At 47.3% G+C, this 20,293-nt stretch overlaps 2 non-coding genes across 2 annotated transcripts; both read left to right on the top strand.

Annotated features, from left to right (window-relative positions):
* Nucleotides 1-3,592: 3,592 nt before the first annotated feature.
* LOC132484844 (U5 spliceosomal RNA) lies at nt 3,593-3,708 on the top strand. The gene has a single exon (XR_009531384.1). It is a non-coding gene; the product is annotated as a U5 spliceosomal RNA (small nuclear RNA).
* Nucleotides 3,709-16,577: 12,869 nt separating this feature from the next.
* Nucleotides 16,578-16,693, top strand: LOC132484843 (U5 spliceosomal RNA). Its single transcript, XR_009531383.1, has one exon. It is a non-coding gene; the product is annotated as a U5 spliceosomal RNA (small nuclear RNA).
* The last annotated feature ends 3,600 nt before the right edge of the window (nt 16,694-20,293 follow it).

The raw sequence follows: 20,293 nt of genomic DNA, 5'->3' as shown, positions 1-20,293 counted from the left end.
TCCTTGAAAAGATAGTCTGGAAGAAAGAACAGTAAGTATTTCATTTACAAGTTATGCAGAAACGTGAAAGACCTGTAGAGAATTGTCTCCTAGGACTGTTTTTCTTTTGCTAGAAGTAATCCTGTGGCAGACACAGTGGCTCTGTTCCTGAATTTAGGGGGAAAGCATTCAGTCTTTCGTTATTAAGTATAATGTTAGCTGTAGATGTTTTTTTCTGTAGATGCTTTTCATCAAGCTGGGGAAGTTCTTCTCTCAGCCTTTCTTTTTCTCCTTCTTCCCCCCACCCCACCCCCACCCCATGCCCCTGGCGTGCCACATGGCTTGTGGGATCATAGTTCCCCAACCAGGAATTGAACCCGGGCCCTTGGCAGTGAAAGCGTGGAGTCCTAGCCACTGAAGTGCCAGGGAATTCCCAGGGAAGCTCTTCTCTAGTACTGTTTTTCTGAGATTTTTAAAGTACGAATGAGTTTTGAATTTTGTCACATGCATTTTCTGCAATGATTGATACACAATAATGTGATTTTCCTTCTTTACTCTGCTAATTTGGTAGATAAAATTGGTTGACTTTGGGATGTTGAACCAGCCTTGCATTCCTGGAATGAACCCCGGTTGGTCTCAGCCTGTTCTTCCCAATCACAGAATCAAAGAGTTACTCTCCCATGAGGAAGATCCTCAAGGATGTGTGGTGCCACCTCTTCCAGTGGTTGGTACTCTGGGGGCAGGCCTCTGGGACAGCCCCTTTCCTCTGTGGGCCAACCTGATTCAGAAACAGCTGGCCACTGCTTCGGCACTTTCTCTTTCATCCAGGTCTCCTGGGGTAGCCCTCATAATCCCAACTACACCCTACCCCAACCTCTTATTGCTCAGATATGGTTCTAATCTGGCATCACAGAGCCAGCAACCCTGTGGAGGGAAAGGGACCAGGACACTGAGCCTCCCCGTCTTCACCCAAACGCTCTCCCACCTGGATAAAAATGCAGCCTGGGATGCCTCTGGCCACTTGGCAGCTATAGCCTGGTGCCTGCAATCCCCAAGTCTTTCTCCCTTGTTCTTTTATTGTTTGGTTGTGAAACCTTTTCTTCCTTTTTTTTGAATTCGTGCTGCTTGGTTTTGGGGTCTGAGTGGTTGGCTCCTCCTCATATCTGACTATAGGGGCCTGGTCAGCTGCAGCACAGCTCTCAGTAGTAGCTGGGCTCTTCCCAGGCACAAGCTGGTGGCACCTTAGTGCCAGGATGCCCTGGAAAAAATGCCAGCCTGTGCCTCAGATAGCTTTTCCTGCAGCAAGAAGTGGCTAGGTGAACATTCAGGGTAAAAATGAATGGATGAGGATATTTTAATGAAATTTCCCTGAGCACCAATGGCATTCTCTGCCCACATGGGACCAAGCTCTCCAGGAGACAGCTACCTGGTTCTGCGTCTTCACTTGGCACTAAATGCTTGAGCCTTCACTGATTATGTATCTGCTCCTTGATTATGTATGGGGATCCTTGGTAAAAATGAAGATTTATTCACTGAATCACTTTTGTTTTTTTGGCCGTGCCACTCGGCTTGTGGGATCTTAGCTCCCCGACCAGGGATCGAACCTGGGCCGCGGCAGTGAAAGCACCGAGTCCTAACTGCTGGACCGCCAGGGAATCCCCCACTGAATCACTTTAAAATAAATAAATAAATTTATGTATTTCCTTTTATTTTTGGCTGCGTTGGGTCTTTGTTGCTGCGCGCGGGCTTTTCTCTCGTTGCGGCGAGCGGGGGCTACTCTTCGTTGAAGTGCGCGCGCTTCTCATTGGGTGGCTTCTTTTGTTGCAGAGCACGGGCTCTAGGCACGCGGGCTTCAGGAGTTGTGGTACTCGGGCTCAGGAGTTGTGGCACACGGGCTGAGTTGCTCCTTGGCATGTGGGAACTTCCCGGGCCAGGGCTCGAACCCGTGTCCCCTGCATTGGCAGGTGGATTCTTAACCACTGTGCCACCAGGGACATCCCAAACCTATGACTCTTTAACACTATGTGAATTACATCCTGCACTGCCTTGTAGCAAATCACCCCCTGTAGCATTTGCATTTCAGAAAAATGGTCGCAGCAGGCCAACAGCCCCGAGACAAACCGACCCAGTTACCGGGCTGCCTGATGCCAGCAGTCACGGTTTAGAAATAATGCAGGAAGAAGACGAACGCAAGACCTTCACTATTTTGATCCTTATCATATATGCCAGGCTGCGAGCCCCACATATAAAATCTTTTCCGATTCCCGAAGGAGATGGGAGCACAGTTCTTCAGGCGCTAGCCTGCTGTGTCTTCCCTTCTGCCTGGCAGAAAAATAAAGCCATCTCTCTCTTCCTCCAAAATCTCTGTCTCCGTATTTCTGTTCGGCAGTGGTGCACAGGGAAGCTGATATTTCGGCAACACCATCATCCATCTGCTCTTGCTCTTAAGGCCAGTTGAAGATGGTCCCTTGCGGTTTCCCAAGTTAGGTTAGTGATGTGAAATTCTCCTGCCCCTGGCCCTACCTCCTTCCCTGTCCCCAGCCGCGCAGAAGGCAGTTTGCTGGTTGTCTTCCCCGATTCTTCTCCAAGTAGGTTATGTTTACTCCCCAAATCCCTGAGCCAGAGGCGGGGGTGCCTACACTCCCAAACCCTGAGTGTCCACCTTCCCCTGCTGTCTGTAGTCTCTTGTGCTGTGCCTACAGTGGCACCTGGGCTGGGGAGGACGCTGCCCTTGTCTAGGTTTTTCTAAGTGTGTTACTCAAGTTCCAACCTCCAGCTTGTGAACCAACTGTGTCTCTTTTTTGACTTGTAAGCAAATATTAAGCTTTGGGGTTGGGGAGAGGTCTGTAATGTGAAGAAACTTCTTGTCTTCCCTCCCCCCACATTGTTGTAAATAACTTTTTTTTTTTTTTTTTTTGCGGTACCCGGGCCTCTCACTGCTGTGGCCTCTCCCGTTGCGGAGCACAGGCTCCGGACGCACAGCCTCAGCGGCCATGGCTCACGGGCCCAGCCGCTCCGCGGCATGTGGGATCTTCCCGGACCGGGGCACGAACCCGTGTCCCCTGCATCGGCAGGCGGACTCCCAACTTCGGCGCCACCAGGGAAGCCCTGTTGTAAATAACTTTTTACGGCGAAACCCCAGATTTGCACTTTTTTTTTTTTCTAACTGCTAAGACCATTTTCTTCCTCCTGGTGTTACTGTAACATTTGGAAAAGGAATATATGTCGTCCCTTAAAAAAAAGAAAAACAAAATAAAACAGACTTTCTGGTTGGGCTCGGCGACTATATTCCTATCTGTCTTCTGCTCCGCCCCCTGGTGGTGGCTCTAGACCGAGCAGGAAAACTAATAAAGGAAGGCGTTTGCCAAAGCGCGGGGTTCGTGACCCTGCTTCATTTACATACCCACAGTGCATTGCACTCGGGATCTTGTCTCCCTTCAAAAGCTAGATTCTTCTATTTCTTTTGACTCCCGCTCCCGCTCGAAATCAGGATATTTTCAGAGAATTTTCTGAAATAATGGCAGGACTCACTCGTTGTGTGGGGGTAAATAGTTACCGTTGGTTCCTTGGGACTTCCAGTTAGCCGAGGACTGTGTGAGAGGTTATGACACCGTTGGAGGGGTTTCTCTTCAACACGCGTAAATCTTTCGCCTTTTACTGAAGATTTTCGTGGAGAGAAATAATTCAGAGTGGCTCAACAATTTTTGGAAGCCTTGTCTTCGCAAGGCTAATAAGTTTGTGCAAAAAGAAGAACGTGTTGTGCTTCGGTGTGTGTCTGCTGTTAGCATTCCACGTGGTGGAAAGAGTGATGCTGTTTCGACTTTGTTGTAGGCCGTTTTTGTGGTGGTGTGTTCGGGTTTGTGTTTCTCCCGGGATTCTTTTCGCTGTGTCGTGTTTTCACCTTGATGGTTGGTTTGTTGGTATTCTCGTGTTGAGAAGCGTCACGTCCCTGTGGTTTCGGAAGCCGACCAAGCGCCTGCAGTCCCAGCAGAGTCAAAGCGAGCTCGGTGTAATATAGGGGTGATCCGTGCTTGCGATTTTGTGGCTGTCATTCGTAGGCAGCTGGACTTGCCGGGGGGAGCAAGGTGTTGTGTCATGTTCCTGTGAGGTTGTCTGCAGGAAGCGAGCCTGTTGTGGACGGTGCAGCTGGTGTTCGCACAGTTGTGTGGTATTGGTCCTGGTTCGAGGAAGGCGGCACCCGGCAGTGGGACGGGGAAGAAAAGAAGCAGGCGTGAGAGAATCGCCCCCCACCCCCCGCTTCCTTAACGCGAGCGCTCCCCCCCCCCCCCCCGCAGCCCAGTTATAAGGAATTCAAATACTCACAAGCTGGAGAACACACTTTGTTCCTAGGGCTTCGAGTTTTTATGTTTCCACGTTGGAGACCACAAGGCATTAAACTTGAACTGCTTCTTGTGCCTGGCACGGGGCCTGGCACAGAGCAGTCAGTCGTCCAATAGACGGTTGCTAGCTGTAGACTAATCGCTTAACCTGGCTTTGGTTCGGGTCTTGAATTCAAGTTCAGGCTTGGGCATCTCTGTTTGCAAAGGTTTTTCAAGGCAGTACGTGAGCACCTCGGGCGCGGCCCTCCCCTCTGGGACTGTGGTTCTAACTGCCGCACTTGTGTAACGTGGCTTTTTAAAACACTTCCAAAAAATTGAAGTATAGTTGGTTGATTTCCGTATGATATGTATTTATATACATACTTTCTGATGAGGTAGTTTAGCCTTAAAACTAGAACTGTTAAAAATAAGAAATCCTAGGAATTCTCTGGCGCTCTAGGAGTTAGGGCTCCACGCTTCCACTGGAGAGGGCGCGGCTTCTATCCCTGGTTGGGGAAATGAAACCCAGCAGGCCGTGCGGTGCGCCCCCCCCCCCAAAAAAAGAAGAGGAAACATGCTCAAGATCATCTGAAGTTTCCAGTTTCTAATGTGGATCAAGACAGCAAGTAATTGCTATAAATTTTAACTTTAGAAGTAAGCTTAGGGCTTTCCTGGTGGTGCAGGGGTTAAGAGTCCGCCTGCCATGGCAGGGGACACGGGTTCAAGCGCTGGTCCCGGAATCTCCCCCATGCCATGGAGCAACTAAGCCCGGGTACCGCAACTACTGCGCCTGTATTCTAGAGCCTGCGTGCCACAACCTCTGAGCCCGAGTGACACAAGCACTGAAGCCCACGTGCCTAGAGCCCGTGCTCGGCAACAAGAGAAGCCACCGCAGTGAGAAGCCCGCACAGCGCAACGAAGAGCAGCCCCCGCTCCACGCAACTAGAGAAAGCCCGCGCGCAGCAACGAAGAGCCAACACAGCCCAAAATATGTACAATATTAGACAGTGTTACAATGTTAGACAGACAAAAAAAAGCTTATACTGCATGACAATCAAATGCAATATACAAACCTTAACTGGATCCTGAACAAACACCCCAGAACACACCAAGAAAAGGAAGGCAGGAAGAAAGGAGAAGGTACACTTTTGGTACCCTTGTGGAAATTTTAGTATGTACTCTATTTCACGTGACGCTATTCAGTTAATAATTGTATTTGTTTTCTTGCTGCTGTAACAAATTATCACACGCTTAGTGACTTAAAACAACTTCTGGAGGCCAGGAGTGAAGAATTAAGGTGTTGACAGGGCTGCATTCTTTCTAGAGGCTTCCAGGGAGAATCTGTTCCCTTGCCTTTAGAAAGCTGGCTTCATTCCTTGGCCTGTGACCCCTTCCTTGCGCTCCAAATCTCTTGCTTCTGTCGTGTCATCTCCTAACTCTGGATCCTCCTGCCGTAAAAAGACCCTCGTAATTACCTGGGGCCCACCTAGATAATCCAGGAGAATCTCCCCATCTCAAGATCCTTCATCACACCTGCAAAATCCCTTGTACCATGTGAAGTAACATATCTACAGGTTCCTGGGATTAGGATGTGGATGTATGTGGAGGCGATGACTCACACTACCACAATAATGATCTAGTAATTATGGAGGAGAACGGCCTTATTCTTAGTAGACACGTAATGTGAAATATTTAGTAGTGAAATGTCATGATATCTGAAACTTTCAAATAGCCCAGTAAAGAGAGCGAGAGAAAGAAAATGGGTCATAGGTACTCATTCTTTCAACTTTTTGTAGTTTTGAACTTTTGGAAATGGGAATGTGGGAATGTGAATTGGTACAGCCACTATGGAGAACGGTATGGAGGTTCCTTAAAAAACTACAAATAGAACTACCATATGACCCAGCAATCCCACTACTGGGCATATACCCTGAGAAAACCATAATTCAAAAAGAGACATGTACCAAAATGTTCATAGCAGCCCTATTTACAATAGCCCGGAGATGGAAACAACCTAAGTGTCCATCATCGGATGAATGGATAAAGAAGATGTGGCACATATATACAATGGAATATTACTCAGCCATAAAAAGAAATGAAATTGAGCTATTTGTAATGAGGTGGATGGACCTAGAGTCTGTCATACAGAGTGAAGTAAGTCAGAAAGAGAAAGACAAATACTGTATGCTGACACATATATATGGAATTTAAGGAAAAAAATGTCATCAAGAACATAGGGGTAAGACAGGAATAAAGACACAGACCTACTAGAGCATGGACTTGAGGATATGGGGAGGGGGAAGGGTAAGCTGTGACAAAGTGAAAGAGCGGCATGGACATAGATACACTACCAAACGTAAGGTAGATAGCTAGTGGGAAGCAGCCGCATAGCACAGGGAGATCAGCTCGGTTCTTTGTGACCGCCTGGAGGGGTGGGATAGGGAGGGTGGGAGGGAGACGCAAAAGGGAGGGGATATGGGAACATATGTATATGTATAACTGATTAAATTTGTAAAATAAAAAATAAAAAAAATAAAAAATAAAAAAAAGAAGAATCTAAGTTATAAAAAAAAAAAGTTGGGGGAAAATATATGTATAGTAATAAATTTCATGTAACGTATATTTCTTTTGGATATTTGTATTATACTTAAGATTTCATTTTTATTTATTTATTTTGAAAAGTATTTATTTGGCTGAGCCAGGTCTTAACTGCGGCATGCATGATCTTTAGCTACGGCATGAGAACACTTAGTTGCAGCATGTGGGATCTAGGTCCCTGACCAGGGATCGAACCTGGACCCCCTGCATTGGGAGCGTGGAGTCTTAGCCCCTGGACCACCAGGGAAGTCCCCTAAGATTTCATGTTTTAAAGTTCCATTGTTATTAAAGTGTTATCGTCTTAGACTAGTGGTTTCCAGATTTTTGGATTTTCCAATTATTAAAATTTCCAAAAAATTTCTGGGGTACTGGATGTTAAAATCATGATTCTACAAAAAGGCCATTCCAAGACTAAAAACAGTAAGAGTGACTTGACACCAAAGGACAGGACACGTCTTTCAAACAGGAAATCCATTTGGCTTTATGGAAAACATACCGATATTTCGTTAGCTTTTCTCTCCTCCCTCTGCCCAAATAGAGGAAAGCTGAGGCTCAAAAATCCCAGTTTGGGGTAAATTAGGCTGCCTTTGACCAACAAGATCAGGGCCCGTGATGCCCTCTTGTGGCACCCTGGAGAATTACTGCCATCTGACTTCATGGCCTCTGACTTTGAGGGACAATTCCCTCCCAGTAACTCGGTCGTTCATTCGTATGTGCCAGGCATTGTTCTCAGCATCTGGGACATATCAGTAATGAAAACAAATATCCCTGCCCTACTGGAGCTTACATTCAGGTGGGGAGACAGACAATAAATAAATAACACACAAATAAGTGCTATGGAAAAAACAGCAGTGGTAGGCATTGGGGGTCAGAGTATAGGGGTTGGTAGTGTGTGATGTGACTTAAAAAAGGGTAACCGTCCCTGAGAAGATAACTTTGTTTTTTTAAACAATTATTTATTTATTTGGTTGCACCGGGTCTTAGTTGCGGCAGGCGGGCTCCTTACTTGTGGCTCGCCAGTTCCTTAGTTGTGGCGTGCACGTGGGATCTAGTTCCCTAACCAGGGATCGAACCCTGGCCCCCTGTATTGGGAGCACGGTTTCTTACCCACTGCACCACGAGGTAAGTCCTGAGAAGATACCTTTTGTGTAAAGAGTTGAAAGGAGGTCAAGGAGTGAGCCATGCAGACACCTGGGGTGAGGGTTCTAGGAATAGAACCTCTCTCATGTGTTGAGCAGAAAAGTCTGCACAAAAGCCCTAAAGCAGGAGCTTGTTTTGTCACCTTCAAGAACCACACAGCCAATGTGTTTGGAGCCCAGTGAAGAAGAGAGAGAGAGAAGTAGGAGAGAGTTCAGAAGTCATGGGAGACTAGATCACCCTGGAGGCCATAACAGTAAGGGCTTGGGCTTTACTCAGTGAAATGGAGAGCCCTGCAAGGTTCTGAGCAGAGTGACAATCTGAAGTTTACAAGGAGCACTCTGGCTGCTGCGTTGACAAAGAGAATGGGGCAGAAAGCGGAGTCAGCTAGAGGAGAGATGATGGTGGCTTGGACCTGAGTATCAGCAATGGAGGTAGTGAGACATAGTTGGATTCTGGATATATTTGGAAGGTAGAGTCAACAGACAGGATGGATCCAGAGGTTAAAGAGAGACATCAAGGAGAACACCACGATTTTGTTCTGAGAAGCAGGAAGGATGAGTTGCCATCAGTTGAGTTGGGGAAGATGGCACAGGACTGGGAGGTCAGTTTTGGACACTGATGAAATATAAATCCATATTCTAAAGCGAGTCAAGGAAAATTTGAACATAAAAGTTTTCCTCTGCCCTTTGGCCTCCTCTCCTCCCTCTACTGTGCATTGCGTATCTGCACCATGCATCGACCAACCTCCCCATCGGCAGAAATACCTGCTCAACTCTAAAAAGCAACATTCTCTTAGTATCAATGAGGTAAGTCCTTAGGAGATAACCTTCCTTCTTGATCTTGTAAGGGGCCCTGATGACCCATGACCCATTACTTGCTTTGTAGGTGTCGATCTGGATTGTGTGAATGTCACTGTGTACGTCATTTAAGGTACAAAGCCCTGGATAACTGTGCTTTGACCTCTCACAGGCAGAACAGTTCTTGGAGCTTTCTGAGAGGCTGTTCCCGGCTTATACGCCACAATTTGGCTCGAATAAAATTTTCCATTGCTTTCTTAGATCAACTGATTAAATTATTCGTCGACAACACAATGACATAGAAATGTTTATCTGGAAATAATAGAACTGTGGGAGCCGTTGCACAGAAGTGGTATTTAAGGCAATGGAATCCCCAGGGTGTAAACGTAGGGATGAGGCTCCAGGTCACAGAGTCCTGCCTCACTCCACCTTGAAGGAAACTGGGTTGAAGAGGAGGAACCAGCAAAAGAGAATGAAAGGAAGCAACCGGAGAGGCAGGAGAAAAACCAGGTCGGTGTGGTGTCCTGGATGGGAGAGCGCAGGGGCCAGCAGGGAGCTGAGGTAAGGCCCGCTCCTCAGGCTGTGCCCTTGAATCTTCTACGACGTTGGTGGTCCTTCCCCTCAGACCAGCTTTTATCCTTGGTGGGCAGAGGCACCCCGACCCATCATCATGACTCTCACTAGATCTCCCTCTGCCCTCCACACACGGACACCAGATAGGTAGCAAGACCGTTTGTTTACTGAACCCTTCCCAGCCAGCTCTCCTTTTCCTCTTCTGGCGGGCAGAACCCCAGCCTCCCACCAAGGGCCAAGAGGAGTCAACCGGAGCTTGGCCCTGGCTCCTTCCTTCTGCCAGGCTTCCCTGCCACACAGCCTCGGCTTCCTGGCTTGCCTTGGAGGCTCTGTTAGTCCTTTGCTTCCACAGCCTCTTTCTGGAAGTGTGTGATGTAGGCCACCTGACCCTGATTACAATGGCCAAAGTAAAAGCTCATGGTGCTGTCGGAGAGGCCACTGAGATACAGCTCTGGGGACAGGGAGATGAGCCTGAGTCTGGGTGCCGCCCGCACCTCTGCCCCAGGCCCCCTCACACCCCACTCACCTTTGGTGACATTCGCCAAGATGTCCGCCTGAATGCTGTCTATTTTCACCTCTAAGTCCTCGGCGTTGCCCTGAGGACAGGAGCACGGGGAGCTGGCCTGGATGCCAGGGCAGCCTGGACTTGGAGTTGGGCGTGGGCAGATGGAGGCTGCAGGCTGCGGTCAGGCTCTTAGGCTGACTGGAAGGGCAGGAAAGGGGACGGAAGGGTGCCAGGTGGAGAAGCCCAAGCCAGGGCAGTCCCTCCTGCCGCCGGCGCCCAGGCCGATCTGTGTGTGGGGTGTACCAGGGCAGGGGCCGAGGTGACAAGTGCTATAAAAGGGGTCAGTGGGCTGTGGGAGAGCCTGGGAAGATGGCAGAGGACTGAATATTTTTGTAAAGAGAAAGGAACCCCAGACAGGCAGAGCTGGAAGCGGGCAGGTAATGTGGTGTGATAGGACAGCGGGTGAACACAAGTGCTTGCTGCATGGAAGACAGGGCTTAGAGATGAGCTGTCCCCCCAGCTGCAGAGTCAAGTGCTTTTGGCCCCTCCACGTCTAGCTCATCTGCATACCAGAATGCAGTGTAGACTACGTGAGAAATATTAACAGTATTATCTGTTTGATAAACAAAAATTAATGTTTTATTTTCTTTAAAAGAAATTTTGAAAAATCTATTTATTTATTTATGGCCGTGTTGAGTCTTTGTTAGTGTGCACGGGTACTTTTCTCGAGTCGTGGCGAGCAGGGGGGCTACTCTTTGTTGCAGTGCACGGGCTCCCCCTCGCGGTAGCTTCTCTTGTTGTGGCGCACCGGCTCTAGGTGCGGGTGCTTCAGTAGTTGTGGCATTCGGGCTCAGTAATTGTGGCGCACGGGCTTAGTTGCTCGGTGACATGTGGGATCTTCCCGGACCAGGGCTCGAGCCCGTGTCCCCTGCGTTGGCAGGTGGATTCTTAACCACTACGCCACCAGGGAAGTCCCACCTTTTATTTTCTTGTCAGGAGATTTTACCCAGTAAGAACATGTTTAGGGGTAATTCTCTACAATGGAAGACAGGTTTTTGTTGGTAGGTACAAAGGCACCACAAACGTTGGGGGACCAACGAGTATATGGGAGGATGGGCATGCATGGTACACACATAGGCATTTCTCCCCAGTTTAACGAAATCTTTTTTGTCTTGGCAAAGATTTTCGTGGAGAGAAACACTTGAGAATTGGTAGTGGAATCTTTGGAGGTTTTACTTTAAATAAGGGTAAGGATGTGGGTTTTCAAAGACAAATGGCTGATGTGTAGAACTATAAAGCGGTTCGTAGTTAAGAAATAGAAGATACAGCCAACTTGTTGTTTTAGAAAACTGTTCCAAGTTTAAGTTGTAGGCTGGGAACTGCGTTCTCTGATTCCCTGCCCCAATCTGTAAGTGAGGCTCTAGAGAAGTTATATAGCAATCTTACTCGTGAACATAGATGCAAAAATTCTACACAAAATATTGGCAAATTGAGTCTAGCTGTATGTAAAAGGAATAAGGTACCATCTAGCAATGCACATATATAATCTTAATAGAAAGAAAGTTTGAAAAAATTGAATCTCAGTGTGGTAAGAGCTATCTACAAAAGACTATAGCAAAGGTCATACCTAATAGATGAAACCTTGGAAACATTCCCTCTTAGATGAGAAGGCAACCTCCCACACATTCCTCTCCACAAAATCTTTAGTAAAAGGTAAAAGACAAGCGATCTGGGACTTCCCTGGTGGCACAGTGGTTAAGAATCCGCCTGCCAATGTAGGGGACACGGGTTCAAGCCCTGGCCTGGGAAGATCATACATGCCACGGAGCAACTAACCCGTGCGCCACAACTACTGAGCCTGCGTTCTAGAGCCCGCAAGCCACAACTAGTGAGCCCGCGTGCCTCAACTACTGAGCCAGCGCTGCACAACAAGAGAAGCCACTGCAACGAGAAGCCCGCGCACCACAACGAAGACCCGATGGCAGCCGAAAAAAAAAAAAAAAAAAGAACAAGTTATGTGAAGAGAGACCAGAGTCCACTTAGCTACATTTGCCACTCTCTCCTTAACTGACTGTAACTCTCCAAGACTGGTGTCTATTCCTGTGCTATGGCCGCTCCTCCAGAAAACCTGTGAAAGGGATTTTTTGAAAAGATGTACTATCTTTTTCTAATCTCTGGAAGAGTTTAAGACTATAAATTTTTCTTGAATGTTTGATAGAATTCTCTGAAGCTTCTGATCTTATGGAAAAAATTAATTACTGATTCATTTTCTTTAATGGTTAGAGGACAGTGTGGGTTTTCTACTTCTCGAGTATGTTTTGGTAAGCTATAGTTTCTTGCTCTTTTCATCTAAATTTTCAAATATATTGGATGAAGTTTTCATAATGTCATTAAAAATCATTTTAATGAATGTACCATCTATAATGATGTCTCCTTTTATAGTCTTCCTATTGATTATATGGGTTTTCTCTTTTTGCATCAGTTCCCTTTTCCCCCAAGTCAAATGGGAGTAACACAGGTGAATGCCTGCTTATGCAATGGATTTTATTACAGAGAGGAACCCTGATTTCAGAGAACCTGAATGTTATATAGCAGTCAGTAAGCATGCCTGCCTTTTGCTCTAAAGGGGAAACTGTCTTTCTTTTCTTGTCTTTTTTTTTTTAATTTATGGACCTTTAGTTAGTTAATTAATTAATTAATTAATTAATTTATGGCTGCATGGGGTCTTCGTTGCTGCACGCGGGCTTTCTCTAGTTGCGGTGAGCGGGGGTTACTCTTCGTTGCGGTGCACGGGCTTCTCATCGTGGTGGCTTCTCTTGTTGCGGAGCACGGGCTCTAGGCGTGCGGGCTTCAGTAGTGGTGACACGCAGGCTCAGTAGTTGTGGCTCGCAGGCTTTACAGCGCAGGCTCAGCAGTTGTGGCACACAGGCTTAATTGCTCCGTGTCATGTGGGATCTTCCCGGACCAGGGATCAAACCTGTGTCCCCTGCTTTGGCAGTCAGATTCTTAACCACTGCGCCACCAGGGAAGTCCAGAAACTATCTTTATTTTCCAAAGCTGCTTGCTAAACAAACATCCTTGAAAAGATAGTCTGGAAGAAAGAACAGTAAGTATTTCATTTACAAGTTATGCAGAAACGTGAAAGACCTGTAGAGAATTGTCTCCAAGACTGTTTTTCTTTTGCTAGAAGTAATCCTGTGGCAGACACAGTGGCTCTGTTCCTGAATTTAGGGGGAAAGCATTCAGTCTTTCGTTATTAAGTATAATGTTAGCTGTAGATGTTTTTTTCTGTAGATGCTTTTCATCAAGCTGGGGAAGTTCTTCTCTCAGCCTTTCTTTTTCTCCTTCTTCCCCCCACCCCACCCCCACCCCATGCCCCTGGCGTGCCACATGGCTTGTGGGATCATAGTTCCCCAACCAGGAATTGAACCCGGGCCCTTGGCAGTGAAAGCGTGGAGTCCTAGCCACTGAAGTGCCAGGGAATTCCCAGGGAAGCTCTTCTCTAGTACTGTTTTTCTGAGATTTTTAAAGTACGAATGAGTTTTGAATTTTGTCACATGCATTTTCTGCAATGATTGATACACAATAATGTGATTTTCCTTCTTTACTCTGCTAATTTGGTAGATAAAATTGGTTGACTTTGGGATGTTGAACCAGCCTTGCATTCCTGGAATGAACCCCGGTTGGTCTCAGCCTGTTCTTCCCAATCACAGAATCAAAGAGTTACTCTCCCATGAGGAAGATCCTCAAGGATGTGTGGTGCCACCTCTTCCAGTGGTTGGTACTCTGGGGGCAGGCCTCTGGGACAGCCCCTTTCCTCTGTGGGCCAACCTGATTCAGAAACAGCTGGCCACTGCTTCGGCACTTTCTCTTTCATCCAGGTCTCCTGGGGTAGCCCTCATAATCCCAACTACACCCTACCCCAACCTCTTATTGCTCAGATATGGTTCTAATCTGGCATCACAGAGCCAGCAACCCTGTGGAGGGAAAGGGACCAGGACACTGAGCCTCCCCGTCTTCACCCAAACGCTCTCCCACCTGGATAAAAATGCAGCCTGGGATGCCTCTGGCCACTTGGCAGCTATAGCCTGGTGCCTGCAATCCCCAAGTCTTTCTCCCTTGTTCTTTTATTGTTTGGTTGTGAAACCTTTTCTTCCTTTTTTTTGAATTCGTGCTGCTTGGTTTTGGGGTCTGAGTGGTTGGCTCCTCCTCATATCTGACTATAGGGGCCTGGTCAGCTGCAGCACAGCTCTCAGTAGTAGCTGGGCTCTTCCCAGGCACAAGCTGGTGGCACCTTAGTGCCAGGATGCCCTGGAAAAAATGCCAGCCTGTGCCTCAGATAGCTTTTCCTGCAGCAAGAAGTGGCTAGGTGAACATTCAGGGTAAAAATGAATGGATGAGGATATTTTAATGAAATTTCCCTGAGCACCAATGGCATTCTCTGCCCACATGGGACCAAGCTCTCCAGGAGACAGCTACCTGGTTCTGCGTCTTCACTTGGCACTAAATGCTTGAGCCTTCACTGATTATGTATCTGCTCCTTGATTATGTATGGGGATCCTTGGTAAAAATGAAGATTTATTCACTGAATCACTTTTGTTTTTTTGGCCGTGCCACTCGGCTTGTGGGATCTTAGCTCCCCGACCAGGGATCGAACCTGGGCCGCGGCAGTGAAAGCACCGAGTCCTAACTGCTGGACCGCCAGGGAATCCCCCACTGAATCACTTTAAAATAAATAAATAAATTTATGTATTTCCTTTTATTTTTGGCTGCGTTGGGTCTTTGTTGCTGCGCGCGGGCTTTTCTCTCGTTGCGGCGAGCGGGGGCTACTCTTCGTTGAAGTGCGCGCGCTTCTCATTGGGTGGCTTCTTTTGTTGCAGAGCACGGGCTCTAGGCACGCGGGCTTCAGGAGTTGTGGTACTCGGGCTCAGGAGTTGTGGCACACGGGCTGAGTTGCTCCTTGGCATGTGGGAACTTCCCGGGCCAGGGCTCGAACCCGTGTCCCCTGCATTGGCAGGTGGATTCTTAACCACTGTGCCACCAGGGACATCCCAAACCTATGACTCTTTAACACTATGTGAATTACATCCTGCACTGCCTTGTAGCAAATCACCCCCTGTAGCATTTGCATTTCAGAAAAATGGTCGCAGCAGGCCAACAGCCCCGAGACAAACCGACCCAGTTACCAGGCTGCCTGATGCCAGCAGTCACGGTTTAGAAATAATGCAGGAAGAAGACGAACGCAAGACCTTCACTATTTTGATCCTTATCATATATGCCAGGCTGCGAGCCCCACATATAAAATCTTTTCCGATTCCCGAAGGAGATGGGAGCACAGTTCTTCAGGCGCTAGCCTGCTGTGTCTTCCCTTCTGCCTGGCAGAAAAATAAAGCCATCTCTCTCTTCCTCCAAAATCTCTGTCTCCGTATTTCTGTTCGGCAGTGGTGCACAGGGAAGCTGATATTTCGGCAACACCATCATCCATCTGCTCTTGCTCTTAAGGCCAGTTGAAGATGGTCCCTTGCGGTTTCCCAAGTTAGGTTAGTGATGTGAAATTCTCCTGCCCCTGGCCCTACCTCCTTCCCTGTCCCCAGCCGCGCAGAAGGCAGTTTGCTGGTTGTCTTCCCCGATTCTTCTCCAAGTAGGTTATGTTTACTCCCCAAATCCCTGAGCCAGAGGCGGGGGTGCCTACACTCCCAAACCCTGAGTGTCCACCTTCCCCTGCTGTCTGTAGTCTCTTGTGCTGTGCCTACAGTGGCACCTGGGCTGGGGAGGACGCTGCCCTTGTCTAGGTTTTTCAAGTGTGTTACTCAAGTTCCAACCTCCAGCTTGTGAACCAACTGTGTCTCTTTTTTGACTTGTAAGCAAATATTAAGCTTTGGGGTTGGGGAGAGGTCTGTAATGTGAAGAAACTTCTTGTCTTCCCTCCCCCCACATTGTTGTAAATAACTTTTTTTTTTTTTTTTTTTTGCGGTACCCGGGCCTCTCACTGCTGTGGCCTCTCCCGTTGCGGAGCACAGGCTCCGGACGCACAGCCTCAGCGGCCATGGCTCACGGGCCCAGCCGCTCCGCGGCATGTGGGATCTTCCCGGACCGGGGCACGAACCCGTGTCCCCTGCATCGGCAGGCGGACTCCCAACTTCGGCGCCACCAGGGAAGCCCTGTTGTAAATAACTTTTTACGGCGAAACCCCAGATTTGCACTTTTTTTTTTTTCTAACTGCTAAGACCATTTTCTTCCTCCTGGTGTTACTGTAACATTTGGAAAAGGAATATATGTCGTCCCTTAAAAAAAAGAAAAACAAAATAAAACAGACTTTCTGGTTGGGCTCGGCGACTATATTCCTATCTGTCTTCTGCTCCGCCCCCTGGTGGTGGCTCTAGACCGAGCAGGAAAACTAATAAAGGAAGGCGTTTGCCAAAGCGCGGGGTTCGTGACCCTGCTTCATTTACATACCCACAGTGCATTGCACTCGGGATCTTGTCTCCCTTCAAAAGCTAGATTCTTCTATTTCTTTTGACTCCCGCTCCCGCTCGAAATCAGGATATTTTCAGAGAATTTTCTGAAATAATGGCAGGACTCACTCGTTGTGTGGGGGTAAATAGTTACCGTTGGTTCCTTGGGACTTCCAGTTAGCCGAGGACTGTGTGAGAGGTTATGACACCGTTGGAGGGGTTTCTCTTCAACACGCGTAAATCTTTCGCCTTTTACTGAAGATTTTCGTGGAGAGAAATAATTCAGAGTGGCTCAACAATTTTTGGAAGCCTTGTCTTCGCAAGGCTAATAAGTTTGTGCAAAAAGAAGAACGTGTTGTGCTTCGGTGTGTGTCTGCTGTTAGCATTCCACGTGGTGGAAAGAGTGATGCTGTTTCGACTTTGTTGTAGGCCGTTTTTGTGGTGGTGTGTTCGGGTTTGTGTTTCTCTCGGGATTACTTTTCGCTGTGTCGTGTTTTCACCTTGATGGTTGGTTTGTTGGTATTCTCGTGTTGAGAAGCGTCACGTCCCTGTGGTTTCGGAAGCCGACCAAGCGCCTGCAGTCCCAGCAGAGTCAAAGCGAGCTCGGTGTAATATAGGGGTGATCCGTGCTTGCGATTTTGTGGCTGTCATTCGTAGGCAGCTGGACTTGCCGGGGGGAGCAAGGTGTTGTGTCATGTTCCTGTGAGGTTGTCTGCAGGAAGCGAGCCTGTTGTGGACGGTGCAGCTGGTGTTCGCACAGTTGTGTGGTATTGGTCCTGGTTCGAGGAAGGCGGCACCCGGCAGTGGGACGGGGAAGAAAAGAAGCAGGCGTGAGAGAATCGCCCCCCACCCCCCGCTTCCTTAACGCGAGCGCTCCCCCCCCCCCCACCCCGCAGCCCAGTTATAAGGAATTCAAATACTCACAAGCTGGAGAACACACTTTGTTCCTAGGGCTTCGAGTTTTTATGTTTCCACGTTGGAGACCACAAGGCATTAAACTTGAACTGCTTCTTGTGCCTGGCACGGGGCCTGGCACAGAGCAGTCAGTCGTCCAATAGACGGTTGCTAGCTGTAGACTAATCGCTTAACCTGGCTTTGGTTCGGGTCTTGAATTCAAGTTCAGGCTTGGGCATCTCTGTTTGCAAAGGTTTTTCAAGGCAGTACGTGAGCACCTCGGGCGCGGCCCTCCCCTCTGGGACTGTGGTTCTAACTGCCGCACTTGTGTAACGTGGCTTTTTAAAACACTTCCAAAAAATTGAAGTATAGTTGGTTGATTTCCGTATGATATGTATTTATATACATACTTTCTGATGAGGTAGTTTAGCCTTAAAACTAGAACTGTTAAAAATAAGAAATCCTAGGAATTCTCTGGCGCTCTAGGAGTTAGGGCTCCACGCTTCCACTGGAGAGGGCGCGGCTTCTATCCCTGGTTGGGGAAATGAAACCCAGCAGGCCGTGCGGTGCGCCCCCCCCCCAAAAAAAGAAGAGGAAACATGCTCAAGATCATCTGAAGTTTCCAGTTTCTAATGTGGATCAAGACAGCAAGTAATTGCTATAAATTTTAACTTTAGAAGTAAGCTTAGGGCTTTCCTGGTGGTGCAGGGGTTAAGAGTCCGCCTGCCATGGCAGGGGACACGGGTTCAAGCGCTGGTCCCGGAATCTCCCCCATGCCATGGAGCAACTAAGCCCGGGTACCGCAACTACTGCGCCTGTATTCTAGAGCCTGCGTGCCACAACCTCTGAGCCCGAGTGACACAAGCACTGAAGCCCACGTGCCTAGAGCCCGTGCTCGGCAACAAGAGAAGCCACCGCAGTGAGAAGCCCGCACAGCGCAACGAAGAGCAGCCCCCGCTCCACGCAACTAGAGAAAGCCCGCGCGCAGCAACGAAGAGCCAACACAGCCCAAAATATGTACAATATTAGACAGTGTTACAATGTTAGACAGACAAAAAAAAGCTTATACTGCATGACAATCAAATGCAATATACAAACCTTAACTGGATCCTGAACAAACACCCCAGAACACACCAAGAAAAGGAAGGCAGGAAGAAAGGAGAAGGTACACTTTTGGTACCCTTGTGGAAATTTTAGTATGTACTCTATTTCACGTGACGCTATTCAGTTAATAATTGTATTTGTTTTCTTGCTGCTGTAACAAATTATCACACGCTTAGTGACTTAAAACAACTTCTGGAGGCCAGGAGTGAAGAATTAAGGTGTTGACAGGGCTGCATTCTTTCTAGAGGCTTCCAGGGAGAATCTGTTCCCTTGCCTTTAGAAAGCTGGCTTCATTCCTTGGCCTGTGACCCCTTCCTTGCGCTCCAAATCTCTTGCTTCTGTCGTGTCATCTCCTAACTCTGGATCCTCCTGCCGTAAAAAGACCCTCGTAATTACCTGGGGCCCACCTAGATAATCCAGGAGAATCTCCCCATCTCAAGATCCTTCATCACACCTGCAAAATCCCTTGTACCATGTGAAGTAACATATCTACAGGTTCCTGGGATTAGGATGTGGATGTATGTGGAGGCGATGACTCACACTACCACAATAATGATCTAGTAATTATGGAGGAGAACGGCCTTATTCTTAGTAGACACGTAATGTGAAATATTTAGTAGTGAAATGTCATGATATCTGAAACTTTCAAATAGCCCAGTAAAGAGAGCGAGAGAAAGAAAATGGGTCATAGGTACTCATTCTTTCAACTTTTTGTAGTTTTGAACTTTTGGAAATGGGAATGTGGGAATGTGAATTGGTACAGCCACTATGGAGAACGGTATGGAGGTTCCTTAAAAAACTACAAATAGAACTACCATATGACCCAGCAATCCCACTACTGGGCATATACCCTGAGAAAACCATAATTCAAAAAGAGACATGTACCAAAATGTTCATAGCAGCCCTATTTACAATAGCCCGGAGATGGAAACAACCTAAGTGTCCATCATCGGATGAATGGATAAAGAAGATGTGGCACATATATACAATGGAATATTACTCAGCCATAAAAAGAAATGAAATTGAGCTATTTGTAATGAGGTGGATGGACCTAGAGTCTGTCATACAGAGTGAAGTAAGTCAGAAAGAGAAAGACAAATACTGTATGCTGACACATATATATGGAATTTAAGGAAAAAAATGTCATCAAGAACATAGGGGTAAGACAGGAATAAAGACACAGACCTACTAGAGCATGGACTTGAGGATATGGGGAGGGGGAAGGGTAAGCTGTGACAAAGTGAAAGAGCGGCATGGACATAGATACACTACCAAACGTAAGGTAGATAGCTAGTGGGAAGCAGCCGCATAGCACAGGGAGATCAGCTCGGTTCTTTGTGACCGCCTGGAGGGGTGGGATAGGGAGGGTGGGAGGGAGACGCAAAAGGGAGGGGATATGGGAACATATGTATATGTATAACTGATTAAATTTGTAAAATAAAAAATAAAAAAAATAAAAAATAAAAAAAAGAAGAATCTAAGTTATAAAAAAAAAAGTTGGGGGAAAATATATGTATAGTAATAAATTTCATGTAACGTATATTTCTTTTGGATATTTGTATTATACTTAAGATTTCATTTTTATTTATTTATTTTGAAAAGTATTTATTTGGCTGAGCCAGGTCTTAACTGCGGCATGCATGATCTTTAGCTACGGCATGAGAACACTTAGTTGCAGCATGTGGGATCTAGGTCCCTGACCAGGGATCGAACCTGGACCCCCTGCATTGGGAGCGTGGAGTCTTAGCCCCTGGACCACCAGGGAAGTCCCCTAAGATTTCATGTTTTAAAGTTCCATTGTTATTAAAGTGTTATCGTCTTAGACTAGTGGTTTCCAGATTTTTGGATTTTCCAATTATTAAAATTTCCAAAAAATTTCTGGGGTACTGGATGTTAAAATCATGATTCTACAAAAAGGCCATTCCAAGA

Source organism: Mesoplodon densirostris, chromosome 2 (genome assembly GCF_025265405.1).
Source record: "Mesoplodon densirostris isolate mMesDen1 chromosome 2, mMesDen1 primary haplotype, whole genome shotgun sequence".
NCBI classification, from domain to species: Eukaryota; Metazoa; Chordata; class Mammalia; order Artiodactyla; family Ziphiidae; genus Mesoplodon; species Mesoplodon densirostris.
This window is presented reverse-complemented; position numbering and strand designations above follow the sequence as displayed.